This window comes from Triturus cristatus, chromosome 3_1, assembly GCF_964204655.1.
Source record: "Triturus cristatus chromosome 3_1, aTriCri1.1, whole genome shotgun sequence".
Classification (NCBI taxonomy): Eukaryota; Metazoa; Chordata; class Amphibia; order Caudata; family Salamandridae; genus Triturus; species Triturus cristatus.
The window spans coordinates 149137356-149151911 of NC_140583.1; the positions used below are offsets into that span (position 1 = coordinate 149137356).

The 14556-nt window shown below is 49.8% G+C and overlaps 1 protein-coding gene across 1 annotated transcript in view; it reads left to right on the forward strand.

Moving 5' to 3' along the window:
• Window positions 1-14556, forward strand: part of NELL1 (neural EGFL like 1) — a 3594225-nt gene that overhangs the window by 2818797 nt on the left and 760872 nt on the right. The gene's annotated exons all lie outside the window — the stretch shown is intronic.

Here is a 14556-nt window from a genome sequence, read left to right on the forward strand (position 1 = left end):
ACAAAGGGTTTCCTGTCGAGGGCGGTGTTAGCACCATCCCAGACAGGGTTTGTGTATCCCAGGTAGGCAGGGCTGAAAGGAAGGTGATTGCAAGTGGCACCCCGGTGCTCACTGTGCATAGCCCGGCTCAAACCAGTTTCGGGGGCACACCAGCCCCTGAGCTGGCGCGAAGCCGGACAAAGGATAGGGGTGTAACCACCCCCCTCCTGGCTCCACCCATAGGTAGAACCTAGTCACGGGCCAGCCCCCTTTTCTTAGAATAAAGGTAGGAGCGAGTCCCCTTCCCAAATTGGATAATCAGACAATCGGATAACTCCGAATCACGAACCACTTTCCACGAAAGGAACTCTTGACTATTTCTGAAGACTCTCCCTTGTGGCTAAGGAGTAGCCACCCTGCACCAGCAGGCACCACCTAAGCGCTTGCGGTTTGCTGTGCGTCTCCTACGGATCAAGACTGCCCAGCTCGACGAGACCCGAGTTCTCTGCCATCTCTGACCTTTTACCTACCTCATCAGCCCAGCTGAGAGTCGTAGGTGTGACGAGACCTGCGGGACCGGCTATCTTCAGAACCTGCACAACGCTTATCTAGCACGCCCACCGAGGGACCCTCGAGTGAGTGCACCTAGGGTTTGAGAAGCCCTAAACCCTGAGCAGCTCCAGCATCGAAGTCTGTCTCCCCAGCATCCACGAGATCTGCGTGGGGGCCCTTCCGCTTCTTGCTGTTCCCAGCATTGTCCGACCACTTGCCGACCGGCTTGTGGCCCTCTTCACGACGCTCCAAGATTATTTGCATCACCGGTCTGGTTGCTCCAGACTGGCTCTTGCTCCCCTTCAACAGAGGAGTACCACGGACCCTCCTGGTCCACTCCCGACGCCATCTTGACTCCCCCGCTTGGGTTGCCACTGCCAAGATCCGCTGCCCCTTCCTGGGCCCAGCATCATCGACAGCAGACACCTTCGTGGGACAGCTCGCCCTCCATCCTGGTCGCCGCCGCGCCTCCTGGTCCGAGGAACAGCCGAGTCCGACGTCACCCACTCACCTGGTCGAGGTGACTTCAGCCGGTACCCCCCTGGTACCCACACGATCGCTGGCTAGCGGTTGAGAACTGAGTCCCCTCTGCTTTCAGGTTTCCTTCATCACCGATCCAGGCTTGGATCGCTCTGAACATCGTCACTGGTCGCCTGCCAGCAACTTCTTCTTTCAGGCTCCTGAGACTACACGAGGACTCCCGACATCTTGCCGAACTTCACGCAGCCGCAGCCTCCGGGCTAGGTAACTCGAGCATCTCGGTGCTCCATCGCAGGTTCGCTCTACAAGTGTCCAGTTCCTTTTTCGTTTAGTCCCACTGATCGGAACACTCCGGAATCAGTACCTCCAGACTCTAACCATTCGCATTTCACTGTTAGTGTAGATGGTTTCTCGTGCCCCTCGGGCATTTGTGTAAATTGTGCAACTGAAGTATTTTCCTAAGAGTTTTGTAGTGTGCTTAGCTCCCTGACTCATAAAGAGCCAGGGTAGTCTTGTTATAAATAAATATCCTTTTATTTTCATAACAACTTGTGTGGTGTCCTTTCACTTGGTGTTCAAGGGGTGTATGTGATGGTAAACAGCTGGCTTAACACGCCCTCTAGAGTTTAGCCTAAGACTGCTCGTATCCACGCTACTAGGATAGCTGGTCTATAAGGTTGACTTACAACCAATCATCAATAAGGGTCGTTTGGAATGATACACAGTGATCACTAGAATAGTGAGCACTACATATCAGGCCAACTTCTCACATTGGTGAGCAGCGGTTGGGATTTGAGCTTGCTGTTGTTTTACCACACACGTATCCTAAGAATATCGCAGTGAAAGATCACATAAGTACCCAGGTACATATAACTTAACTTAGAATACTCCGAGTTCTACTGAACCGGCTGTTGTAGTGTAACAGGGCTTAGCACACCCTGACTACAACTCTTAGCAAGGGATCAGTAGGTAAACCCATAGTGTAGGTAGGTGCAACACTTACACCTCACTAGAAAAGCATGTCGGTCCACGGAGAGTCTGCAGGGACTCCCTTAGTGGTCAGTGACCCTCCACAGGTCGTGTCACGATATGCAACTCTTAGCTTCAAGGAGATGAGACAACTGTGTGCCTCCAGGAAGCTAAACCAGGGTTCTAACCCTACCATCGCAATACTGATAGGTCTCTTAGAGGCGTACGATGCTAGGAGGTCCTCTAACCCAGGTCCCCCCAGTGCCGATGGGAACATGCCTCCCTTAGAGGGAACCCTCGGTGACCCAGACCTCGACCTCCACACAGAGGAGGAGGACGAGGACGAGTTATCGGGAGACGAGGCAGACAAAGGTCCAGTGGTAGTCGGCAGGCTTACAAGGACCAACTTAAGCAGGCATGAGAATGGAACTGGGGGAGCCCCGGGCCCACGCTCAAGCAGGCTTAACCTTGGGAACGGACGAGCTAGGTCTCTCTCCAGAGGCTCTGGCAGATCGGTTCATACACATGTCTCTCAGGCATCTTCTCAGAGAGGAATGACTTCCCCTCAGAGGAGGGAGCATGAAGCGAAGATGCGGGAGGTCAATCTGAGGATCGAGCGGGAAGAACTTGCCCTCGCCAAAGAAAGACTTGCCTTGGCCCGAGAGCAGAAATTAAGTGGGTTAGATCCCACTGGTGGCAGCATTCTCAATAGAGAGAAAGACAGGGGTATAGACACTAGACACCTGAGTAAAATAGTGCCCCCCTTTAAACAAGGGGACGACATCCACAAGTGGATAACTGCCTTGGAGAGGGCCTGCACTGTCCAGTGCGTCCCCCCAAGTCAGTGGGCAGCTATACTGTGGCTTTCCTTTGAAGGTAAAGGAAGGGACAAGCTCCTCACTACAAGAGCTGAGGATGCTAACAACTACCAAGTCCTGAAGAACACACTGATTGATGGGTTCGGCTTAACCACGGAACAGTACCGGGTGCTGTTCCGGGACACCCAGAAAATTCAGTCTCAGGATTGGGCTGACTTTGTCGATTGTGCCACTAAGGCTTTGGAAGGCTGGTTGCTGGGTAGCAAGGTTACTGATTACACAGGATTGTACAATCTTATCATGCGAGAACAGATTTTAAACAACTGTCAGAACCAATTGTTGCATCAGCACCTTGTCGACTCGGATCTGACCTCTCCCCAAGAATTGGGAAAGAAGGCAGACAGATGGGTCAGAACAAGGGTCAAGCAGAACCAGAATCAGAACCAGGGTGGTCAGAAGAAAGCAGACCAAAAGGGTAACAAGAACGAACAAAATGACCAGAAGTCTTCGACAGGTCCCCAACAAACCAAAGAGGGTGGGGGTCAGGCTTCACAGAAGAAGAAGACTCAAGAAGGCCAGTCAAAAAGGTGGTGCCAATACTGTAAAAGTAAGACTCACTGGTTTAGTGAGTGCACCAAGAAAGGAGGGCAAACTCCTGCCACTGCAGCCCCTAAGGCACCTGCGCCCCCTAGTACAGTCAGCAGTGGTAGTGCGCCTCCCAAGGCATTAGTTGGGTTAACCTTGGGAACCGAGGGGAGTGACGACTTAGTCGGCACGCTCACTCAGGCCGTCCTTGTCTGTACAGGGGATATGGATATGTCCCCTGATGCCAGTCCCAATACTTTGGGCAAATACAGACAGACACCTTTGATAAATGGAAAAGTGGCTCAGGCCTACAGGGACACGTGTGCCAGTGTCACCATGGTGACGCCTAACTTCGTGGACCCTGGACAGATCATGCTAGGTACCAGTTACCTAGTGACCAATGCCAGCAACGTCACTACCAATCACAGTATGGCAGTTGTTGATTTCTCCTGGGGAGGGGTAAGTGGCCCGAAAAAGGTTGTGGTTAGTTCAGACCTCCCCGTGGAATGTCTGTTGGGCAATGATTTGGAAACGTCACAATGGTCAGAAGTGGAGCAGAGGACTCACATGGAGATGTTAGGCTTGCCAGCACATGTCCTTGCTGTGACCAGGTCACAGGCCAAAAGATGCCCCACTGAACAGGTGCTGGATCCTGGAAGAACGGACCAGACACCTTCCAAGAAAAGGAGCAGTAAGGGTAAGGCTTCGCCTTCCCCCTTGCCCCAGGTCGTGGATCAAGTCTCCGAGGAGGCTGACCTTAAAGAACTGAGGGAAACTGAGCCGCAAGAGCTTGAACCTGGTCAGGTTGAGTTTCTGGGCTCAGGGGGACCCTCCAGGGAAGACCTGGGGAAGGCACAGTTAGACTGCCCCTCACTTGAACCCCTCAGACAGCAGGCCGCTGCTGAGGCTGCAGGGAACGCCACAGGTACCCACAAAGTGTACTGGGACGATGGACTCCTGTACTCCGAGGCAAGAGACCCCAAACCTGGTGCGACCAGGAGGCTGGTCATCCCCTTGTCTCTGAGAGGTTTCCTTCTCACCTTGGCCCACGAGATTCCCCTTGCAGGTCACTTAGGCCAGAATAAGACTTGGGACAGAATTGTTCCACACTTTCACTGGCCCCACATGTCCGAAGATACGAAGGAGTTTTGCCGCTCCTGTGTCACTTGCCAAGCCAGTGGTAAGTCAGGTGGCACGACAAAGGCCCCCCTCATACCACTACCAGTGGTGGGGGTACCCTTTGAACGAGTGGGGATCGACATTGTCGGACCAATGGAACCCCAGACAGCATCAGGGCACAAGTTTATACTGGTGGTGGTGGACCACGCCACCAGGTATCCTGAAGCTATTCCCCTTAGGACCACTACAGCACCTGTGGTGGCACGGGCCCTACTTGGAGTGTTCTCCAGAGTGGGCTTCCCTAAGAAGGTCGTCTCAGACAGAGGTGCAAACTTCATGTCGGGATATCTGACTGCTATGTGGAAGGAATGTGGTGTCAACTACAAGTTCACCACACCCTATCACCCACAATGCAATGGGCTTGTTGAGAGATTCAACAGGACCCTAAAAGGGATGATTCACGGACTACCTGAAAAGCTTCGGCGGAGATGGGATGTCCTGATACCCTGCCTCTTGTTCGCCTACAGAGAGGTCCCGCAGAAGGGGGTTGGCTACAGCCCTTTTGAGCTTCTGTTCGGACATCCTGTAAGGGGACCCCTTTGTTTGGTAAAGGAAGGATGGGAGAGACCTCTCAGAAAGCCGGCATCAAACATTGTGGACTATGTGCTCGGTCTCCGCTCGCGGATGGCGGAGTACATGGAAAAGGCGTCTAAAAACCTGGAGGCGAGCCAAGAATTACAGAAAGCTTGGCACGACCAAAAGGCTGTCCTGACTGTGTACCAGCCTGGACAGAAGGTGTGGGTGCTGGAGCCAGTGGCCCCAGCAGCACTCAAAGACAAATGGTCTGGGCCCCACACGATCATTGAGGAAAAGGGAGAGGTCACCTACTTGGTGGACCTGGGAACTCCCCGGAGCCCCCACAGGGTGCTCCATGTAAACAGGCTCAAGGCATATGTCGACAGGGAGGGCATGGGCTTGCTCATGGCCACAGATGAGGGACAGGAGGAGGAGAGTGACCCTCTCCCAGACCTGCTCTCTCAGAACCCTGACGATGGATAAGTAGATGGTGTTGTCTTTTGTGGCAGCCTCTCTGGACATCAACAAGAGGATTGTAAACAGGTTCTTCAATCCTTTCGACATATGTTCTCTCTGACACCCAGTCAGACCAAGTGGTGTACCCATGAGGTCGACACTGGGGACAGTCTGCCCGTAAAGAGTAAAATCTATCGGCAACCTGATCATGTCAGAGACTGCATCAAGACAGAGGTGCAGAAAATGTTGGAGCTGGGAGTCATTGAACCCTCGGACAGCCCCTGGGCTAGTCCCGTAGTGCTCGTGCCGAAACCTCACACCCAGGGCGGTAAGAAAGAGATGAGGTTTTGCGTGGACTACAGAGGTCTCAATGCGGTCACTAAGACTGACGCCCACCCGATACCAAGAGCAGACGAACTTATCGACCGGTTGGCCTCGGCCAACTACTTAAGTACGTTTGACCTGACAGCTGGGTATTGGCAAATCAGGTTAGCTGAGGAGGCCAAGCCCAAAACAGCATTTTCTACCCCGGGTGGGCATTATCAGTTCGTGGTAATGCCCTTTGGTTTGAAAAATGCACCTGCCACCTTCCAAAGGCTGGTGAATCGAGTTCTCACTGGGTTGGACGACTTCTGTGCGGCGTATCTGGACGATATCGCTGTCTTTAGCTCCACCTGGAAGGATCACCTGGTCCACCTGAGGAAAGTGTTAGAGGCCCTGCAGAAGGCAGGCCTCACTATCAAGGCCACCAAGTGCCAGATAGGGCAGACACAGGTTGTATACCTGGGCCACCTTGTAGGTGGAGGCCAGGTTCAACCATTGGAGAGCAAAATACAGGCCATCCAGGACTGGGCTCCTCCAACCACCCACACTCAGGTTCGAGCTTTCTTGGGCCTGACTGGTTATTACCGGAAATTTGTCAGAAATTATGGATCCATTGTGACCCCGCTAAACGACCTGACAAGTAAAAAGATGCCAAAAAAAGTTCAGTGGACAGCAAGCTGTCAGAAGGCATTCGATGACCTAAAGCAGGCCATGTGCACAGCACCTATCCTAAAGAGTCAAGACTACTCCAAACCATTCATTGTCCAAACAGACGCTTCGGAGCTGGGTGTGGGAGCTGTTCTATCGCAACTGAATTTTGATGGTCATGACCAGCCCATAGCTTTTATTAGCAGGAGGCTGACCCCCAGAGAGAAGAATTGGTCAGCTATTGAGAGGGAGCCTTTGCTGTGGTTTGGGCCCTGAAGAAGTTGAGGCCATACTTGTTTGGCACTCACTTCAAGATTCAGACCGACCATAAGCCCCTCTTGTGGCTAAATCAAATGAAGGGTGAAAACCCCAAACTACTTAGGTGGTCCATTTCCCTACAGGGGATGGACTTCACAGTGGAGCATAGACCTGGCACTGATCATGGCAATGCAGATGGGCTCTCCAGGTATTTCCACTTAGAGCAAGAAGACTCACCTGGTCAAGGTTAGCTTATTGTCCCAAAGTTTGGGGGGGGTCATGTAGGAGAGTAGGGTCTGCAATCCTATGATCACCCAGATTTTTTGCTTTTGCTTCATTGGTTTACGACTTTCTCCGGCTGTGGGCCTGCCAATCAGACCCACAGCCTAGCTGTTCTCTCTCGAAATTAACACACATGTACATTAGGTGCATCCACTAATTGGAACTGGGCCGCCTTGTCAGTCCCTGTCTCAGCATACCACAGGTATCCAGGGCATCGGTGTACCCAGGGCCTACCAGGGGCTGAAGCATGTATTATGCCACCCCTGGAATGGCCGCCCAAATCTGACACAACTGGCTGCACGACAGCTGGGGCCACGTGGTGTAATCACCCGTTGCTGTAGGTGTAGTATTCCTACACCTAAACCCTAAAATGGACACATGGATTCCTATCAGTCACTCCTATAGCAGGCCTTATCAATCCTGAAGGCAGAGTGCAGGGAATCATGTGGGACGGTGCTCTGGCGCGAGCTGAGCCCGTCGACGGCTTGCGGAACCAAGTCCTAATAGCCGTTCCATGGTGACGCGGGCCAACTACTTTTAATGCATTATAATCCTTGCGGTTATTTGCTAACTTTGGCATCACATCACCTACACATGTCGAGTAAGGTGTCATACGAATGGGAATACGAACCCCTCGCCAGTCCTGGCGACGGGGTTAGCATTCCCCCCTTTTAGAGGGACACGACATGGAAGTAACCTTGAACCCCGGTTAAAGTTGACTCAAGCCTCAGCATCACAAAATGGATGCTGCCACCAGACACAAGTCTGACCTCCTGCTGCTGGGGGACCTTCCAGCAAGGGGAGCTTGGACAAAGGGTTTCCTGTCGAGGGCGGTGTTAGCACCATCCCAGACAGGGTTTGTGTATCCCAGGTAGGCAGGGCTGAAAGGAAGGTGATTGCAAGTGGCACCCCGGTGCTCACTGTGCATAGCCCGGCTCAAACCAGTTTCGGGGGCACACCAGCCCCTGAGCTGGCGCGAAGCCGGACAAAGGATAGGGGTGTAACCACCCCCCTCCTGGCTCCACCCATAGGTAGAACCTAGTCACGGGCCAGCCCCTTTTCTTAGAATAAAGGTAGGAGCGAGTCCCCTTCCCAAATTGGATAATCAGACAATCGGATAACTCCGAATCACGAACCACTTTCCACGAAAGGAACTCTTGACTATTTCTGAAGACTCTCCCTTGTGGCTAAGGAGTAGCCACCCTGCACCAGCAGGCACCACCTAAGCGCTTGCGGTTTGCTGTGCGTCTCCTACGGATCAAGACTGCCCAGCTCGACGAGACCCGAGTTCCCTGCCATCTCTGACCTTTTACCTACCTCATCAGCCCAGCTGAGAGTCGTAGGTGTGACGAGACCTGCGGGACCGGCTATCTTCAGAACCTGCACGACGCTTATCTAGCACGCCCACCGAGGGACCCTCGAGTGAGTGCACCTAGGGTTTGAGAAGCCCTAAACCCTGAGCAGCTCCAGCATCGAAGTCTGTCTCCCCAGCATCCACGAGATCTGCGTGGGGGCCCTTCCGCTTCTTGCTGTTCCCAGCGTTGTCCGACCACTTGCCGACCGGCTTGTGGCCCTCTTCACGACGCTCCAAGATTATTTGCATCACCGGTCTGGTTGCTCCAGACTGGCTCTTGCTCCCCTTCAACAGAGGAGTACCACGGACCCTCCTGGTCCACTCCCGACGCCATCTTGACTCCCCCGCTTGGGTTGCCACTGCCAAGATCCGCTGCCCCTTCCTGGGCCCAGCATCATCGACAGCAGACACCTTCGTGGGACAGCTCGCCCTCCATCCTGGTCGCCGCCGCGCCTCCTGGTCCGAGGAACAGCCGAGTCCGACGTCACCCACTCACCTGGTCGAGGTGACTTCAGCCGGTACCCCCCTGGTACCCACACGATCGCTGGCTAGCGGTTGAGAACTGAGTCCCCTCTGCTTTCAGGTTTCCTTCATCACCGATCCAGGCTTGGATCGCTCTGAACATCGTCACTGGTCGCCTGCCAGCAACTTCTTCTTTCAGGCTCCTGAGACTACACGAGGACTCCCGACATCTTGCCGAACTTCACGCAGCCGCAGCCTCCGGGCTAGGTAACTCGAGCATCTCGGTGCTCCATCGCAGGTTCGCTCTACAAGTGTCCAGTTCCTTTTTCGTTTAGTCCCACTGATCGGAACACTCCGGAATCAGTACCTCCAGACTCTAACCATTCGCATTTCACTGTTAGTGTAGATGGTTTCTCGTGCCCCTCGGGCATTTGTGTAAATTGTGCAACTGAAGTATTTTCCTAAGAGTTTTGTAGTGTGCTTAGCTCCCTGACTCATAAAGAGCCAGGGTAGTCTTGTTATAAATAAATATCCTTTTATTTTCATAACAACTTGTGTGGTGTCCTTTCACTTGGTGTTCAAGGGGTATATGTGATGGTAAACAGCTGGCTTAACACGCCCTCTAGAGTTTAGCCTAAGACTGCTCGTATCCACGCTACTAGGATAGCTGGTCTATAAGGTTGACTTACAACCAATCATCAATAAGGGTCGTTTGGAATGATACACAGTGATCACTAGAATAGTGAGCACTACATATCAGGCCAACTTCTCACACTGAACTTTATAATTTACTGACAAAGTGAACACACAAAAGTTATAGCTCGTTATTTTTTGGGATCACAGATATATGTACTGTTCCAGCATGCCTCCTTTTAGGGTGGTCATCCCAAGTTTTTAAATTTTTTCTGGACACACCTGCTGGAAATCTTGAGCACTAACACTGGAACACTGCTATCCAGTGTATGTGCTCTGACCCTAAAACATGTTGTAATCAACCTAAAACCTTATTAGGACATTTAACTTTCATATAAGTCCATAGTCTATATATATATCTTTATATATATTTTCACTGAAAAAGCAAAGGTTACAGGGACGTTATAGTTAGGAAATAGGATTAAGAAAAAACCTTAGAATGTCACTGAAAAAAACAAAGGTTACTGGGATGTTATGGTTAGGGTCAGATTTCACTCGTACGAAACCAGAGAAATTCGGCAGTTAGTTACCTGAGCTAATTATACATGAATTCACTGCTCATCATCTCATATGTTACATCACTCATGACATGGTCAGTGACATGAACGATGACATCACTTATGGCACCTCAAATGACGTCACTGATTAGATCACTGATGTTATTTAAAATATTATCAGTGATGTCATTATATCCACACGCCTCCGGCACCTGGCTCACCCGGTGGCCTATATTAACCGAAGCACGGGAGTCTGTGCTTTTTTTTTTCTCCTCATTTTCAATGGGAGAATGGATCTAACACAACTCCTGCCAAAATAATAAAAATGGTTCTTAATATTGCTTTTTTGGCTCTGAGGGGGTTCTTGCAGGACCCCCCAAAGAGGACTAGGGTATCAGGGTATTTCTACCCTGCCCCCTTTTATTTTTTTCAATTTATTTTCTTGTGACTTGGTTCAACAGAGTTACAAGATGGCTGCCAACACTTCCTGGATTTATGTGTTGGCAGCCTATCCGGTTTCAGCACAAGAACCGGAGGAGTCGCGGATCCACTGCTTCCCTAAATATACAACTAGAGATTTCTTTTAATTTCTCCAAAACTACTGCAAGGATTTACACCAAGTAACAAAATGGCACATCCCTGGACCAACATCTACTTTCCTGCCAAATTTGGTGTAACTCTGTTCAGCAGTTCAGACTCTAGCCATGTCTAAAGGTCCTATGGGAATTAACATGAGGAAAACATGCTTTTAAGCCCCCCCCCCTGTCTCGGCCCTGCTTGACGGATCACCTTGAAAATGTCAAGATAGTAGTTGCAGTGAGCGCTGTATTAGTTTATCAAATTTTGTGAAGATTCATCAAGTGGTGCCAAAGTTATTGGTAAATCAAGAAATGCTTTTCCTATGGAAACTAGGTCCTAACTATAACTACCTACTGGTGACCGCCAGTAAGAATATATGAAGTGCACTCTGCCAAATTAACCCTTTTTGATAGGGAAAGACCTCTCTTTTAAATAATAGTAAGTCAACACTATGTAGGCCTTGTAGCCTTGGCAATAAAAATATTTCTACTTGTTACGCCTGCTCTGGGGAGGCATTAGATTTTGGCCCTGCTCCAGATTTTCGTGAATAAGTAATCTGGGGCAGTGATAGAATCCATGGGTAGGAAAACCCACTGCAATGCCCAAGGAACGCCTCTTTGGCGCAGAGTAAGGAAAGGCAGAGGCTTGAGCTGCTTAGTCTTACTCCAAATCTATGAGGCCATGCAAAGCTAAGCAGAATAGCCTTGCATTGTCTCATAGATATGATTCAGAGTCTTCGGGTCTTCTCTTTATCAGTTGAATCTCATACATTGGGCCATACTTGCTCCCCAGCTTGTCACTGTGTTTCAGTGAAATTTTACAGTCTGCTCAATACATTTTTGAGAAGGGTTCAAAATCTTTCATTATGCTTCTTGCTAGAAGAAGGGGAGGAATTTACATAACCCAATAAGGGAGTGCTAGCTTATCCAGCGTGTGTATGGTGCAGTGTCGGGAAGTACTATATCAATGTGCCCTCAGGATTTCACCTGCACAAATCACACGCTACCCTCAAAGTAAGAATACCAGATGGCACCATGTCACCAAGCAAGAAGTACTCCAGTCCTTGGCTATTAACCTCATACACTCCAGTAGCCTTGAGTCCCATCACCGAAAGCACTTGTACTAAACTACCGGACAACAGTGTGCAAAGCAGAGACCTCACCTGGAGCACTCCGTCATCTGAAAGCCTAACCTCAGGGATTCATCTTACAAGGGTAACGTATCATTGAGACAAGATAGAGAAATGGAGTTTAGGCTCTCTAAACTCAGAATTTACTAACAAATCCTTTAGTAAAGGTGTTTTTTTAAATTATGTGTTTGAAAATTGCACTTATTGAAAGTAGGCATTTTCTTCTTCAACCATTCTGTGTGTCTCTGCCTGTTTGTGTATTCGCTGTCCGGTTTTGAAGTGACAGGAGCTAGGGTTGTGTATTCACTCTAGACAAGCCCAAGGTAGGGTTGAGGTGTGTCCTGCCTTTCCTGGGTACATCATAGTTGGGCATGATAGACGTGGGCTGCATTTAGAGTAGTGAGAAGAGTTTCACTAGCACCTGAATAGGCTGTGTCTCCTGTGCACAATGCTGTCTCCACATCCTGTAGGGAAGCTGGGCCAGAGAGGACACAATTGGTTTGGACCAGGCTACAAAACCCTTGCCACAAAGAGAATAAAGAGAAAATGGGGTATAAGTGTTGGACCTTAAAGCACAGAGATCAGATCACTTCTTGACTCAAGAGGAACTTCTGCCAAGGAGAAGAGCCAGAGAGCTATAAGGAGGAATACTGCCCATTTGCTGTGTGTGCTTTACTGGGTTGGCCTGCAGTTGCTGCTTCTGCCATGGAGAGGGAAAAGACTGGAACTTTGCTGTGAACCTGCTTGAAGAAAAATCTCCAAGGATTAGTGTTTGCTTACTACCTGTTCTGAAGTCTCAGGGCCACAAAGACTTCACCTGCAGCCCACTGAACAGCGCCCAGACTCCTCTGTGGACTCCTGTATTCAAAAGGCTGCCAATTCCAGTTCCAGGGCCATGAGAATTGTGTGGTTGCTGCTGCAAGCAAGCAGAACAACTCCAATGCCGTCAGTAATGCTGCCAGTGATGCCGCAACCTGCACTGAGGCCGGGGGCACCGTTCGTGAAGTGCATGATGCAACGCCCCACCTGCAGCCCAGCTCCAATGCCCTTAGACGCCTGCCGATGCCTGCGGTTATCGTTCTTCCCGACACCAGCATTTGCTCCAACGACATCACCGCCAGTGCCAGCATCACGTTATCACAGAGCCGATTGCAAACGAGAGTGACTTCACAAACTCTTCGACTTCGGATCGCCTCACCAGAACTGACGCTTAATCACTGACACACCTAACCTCCCCTGTCCTGGAATCTATGCTTGGCCTCCAGATAGACTCAACGCCTTGCCTCCAGATAGACTCAACGCCTTGCCTCACACACTGGAAATAAGAACTAGCTTCGCCTCGGCACTGACGCCTCATTTCCACGATGCTGTGCATCATCTGTTGAAATTGTTACCATGGTACTGTTATTTGGAGGTTCGTGTGACTCCGGGCCCAGCCCGTGCACCTCGCTGTCGGCACTGTATATGGATTTGTGCCTGACACAAAATTGTAATAGCCCCAGGTAGAGCTATTTTGTTTCTACAGTTCTATTTTAGAAGTAACCTTTTTTAAAGTGAGCTCTTGATACATGCATGTTGGTTTTTTGTCGTTTTAGTCTTGTTTGGTATAGATAAAGATCCTTAATTTTTTTATTTGGTTTGGTGTCCATTTGTTGTGTTTTCATTGTGTTACTGTGCATTTGGGTACAAATACTTAACCCTTTCGATGCTTGTGACGGAGCGGTTCCGTCATGCGCGCCGGTCGCGCTGTGCGCATGACGGAACCGCTCCGTCACGGCCCCGCCCGCGCAAGAACCCTTCAGCACAGCGCGGTAATCCGCGCCGCGCTGAAGGGGTTAAAGCATTGCCTTTGGGATAAGCCTGCCTGCTCATACCAAGCTACCAAGGGGGCAAGCAAAGGTTATCTAAAATGTATAATCCCCTTAACCTGGCTAGAAGGAAGGGTCCCTACTTGGAGAAAGGTATATACCTCTGCCAATTAGAGACCCCCATTTCTAACAATGATGTATTTACAAGACTGCTTGCCGCACCCACAAAGACCTGCACACACATACCCCCAACTATCTAGGCAACACACTTACGAAAGCAGGAAGAACGGGAACTCTGAGAAGCTCCAAGTCACTTCTTCTCGTACCTCACAAACTGAAAAGTAAATCCACCATGACTCGCTCTATTTCTGAAAATGCAACTAGGATATGGTACTCACACTCCAGAGATCTCTGATGCAACCCCTCCTTCTCCTGCTTCAAAAATGAAATGAAACTCCTTCTCCTCAACAAATACTTTAGCACACATGATAACTGAACTATGGTGCAATTGCTCACACTCCCTATGACTAGACCCTTTATGACAGTCGGTTGTTTGATTACTTCAGCTGTCAAATTTGTTATTTACTCTCTTAAATCATGCTGCTCTAATTGTCCATATACTGTAACTACCCTTATTGTCTAACAATACTCTCTCTATTTTTGCTTGTACATGAACCTATGTGACTATGCAAAGCTATTTCATTTTATTTTCTATTTTATGTAAGGCGCTCTGATAATTTCATTTCTAGCTAGAGCTATATAAAACCTATATATAAATGTTGATGGGGCACCACTTTTCAAACTTCATCATTTTACTTAAATCCTTAAGGCCCTCTAGAAGTTGTTGTCCTCACTCATTTCAACTTATCAAATAATGCCACCCTAAATTCCCAATGCATGTGTACATCAAGTGTCTAAAGCTGACCACATTATGCCATTAACAGCTCCTTATGCAAAATAAACAATTTATGGATGGAATGCTGGACAA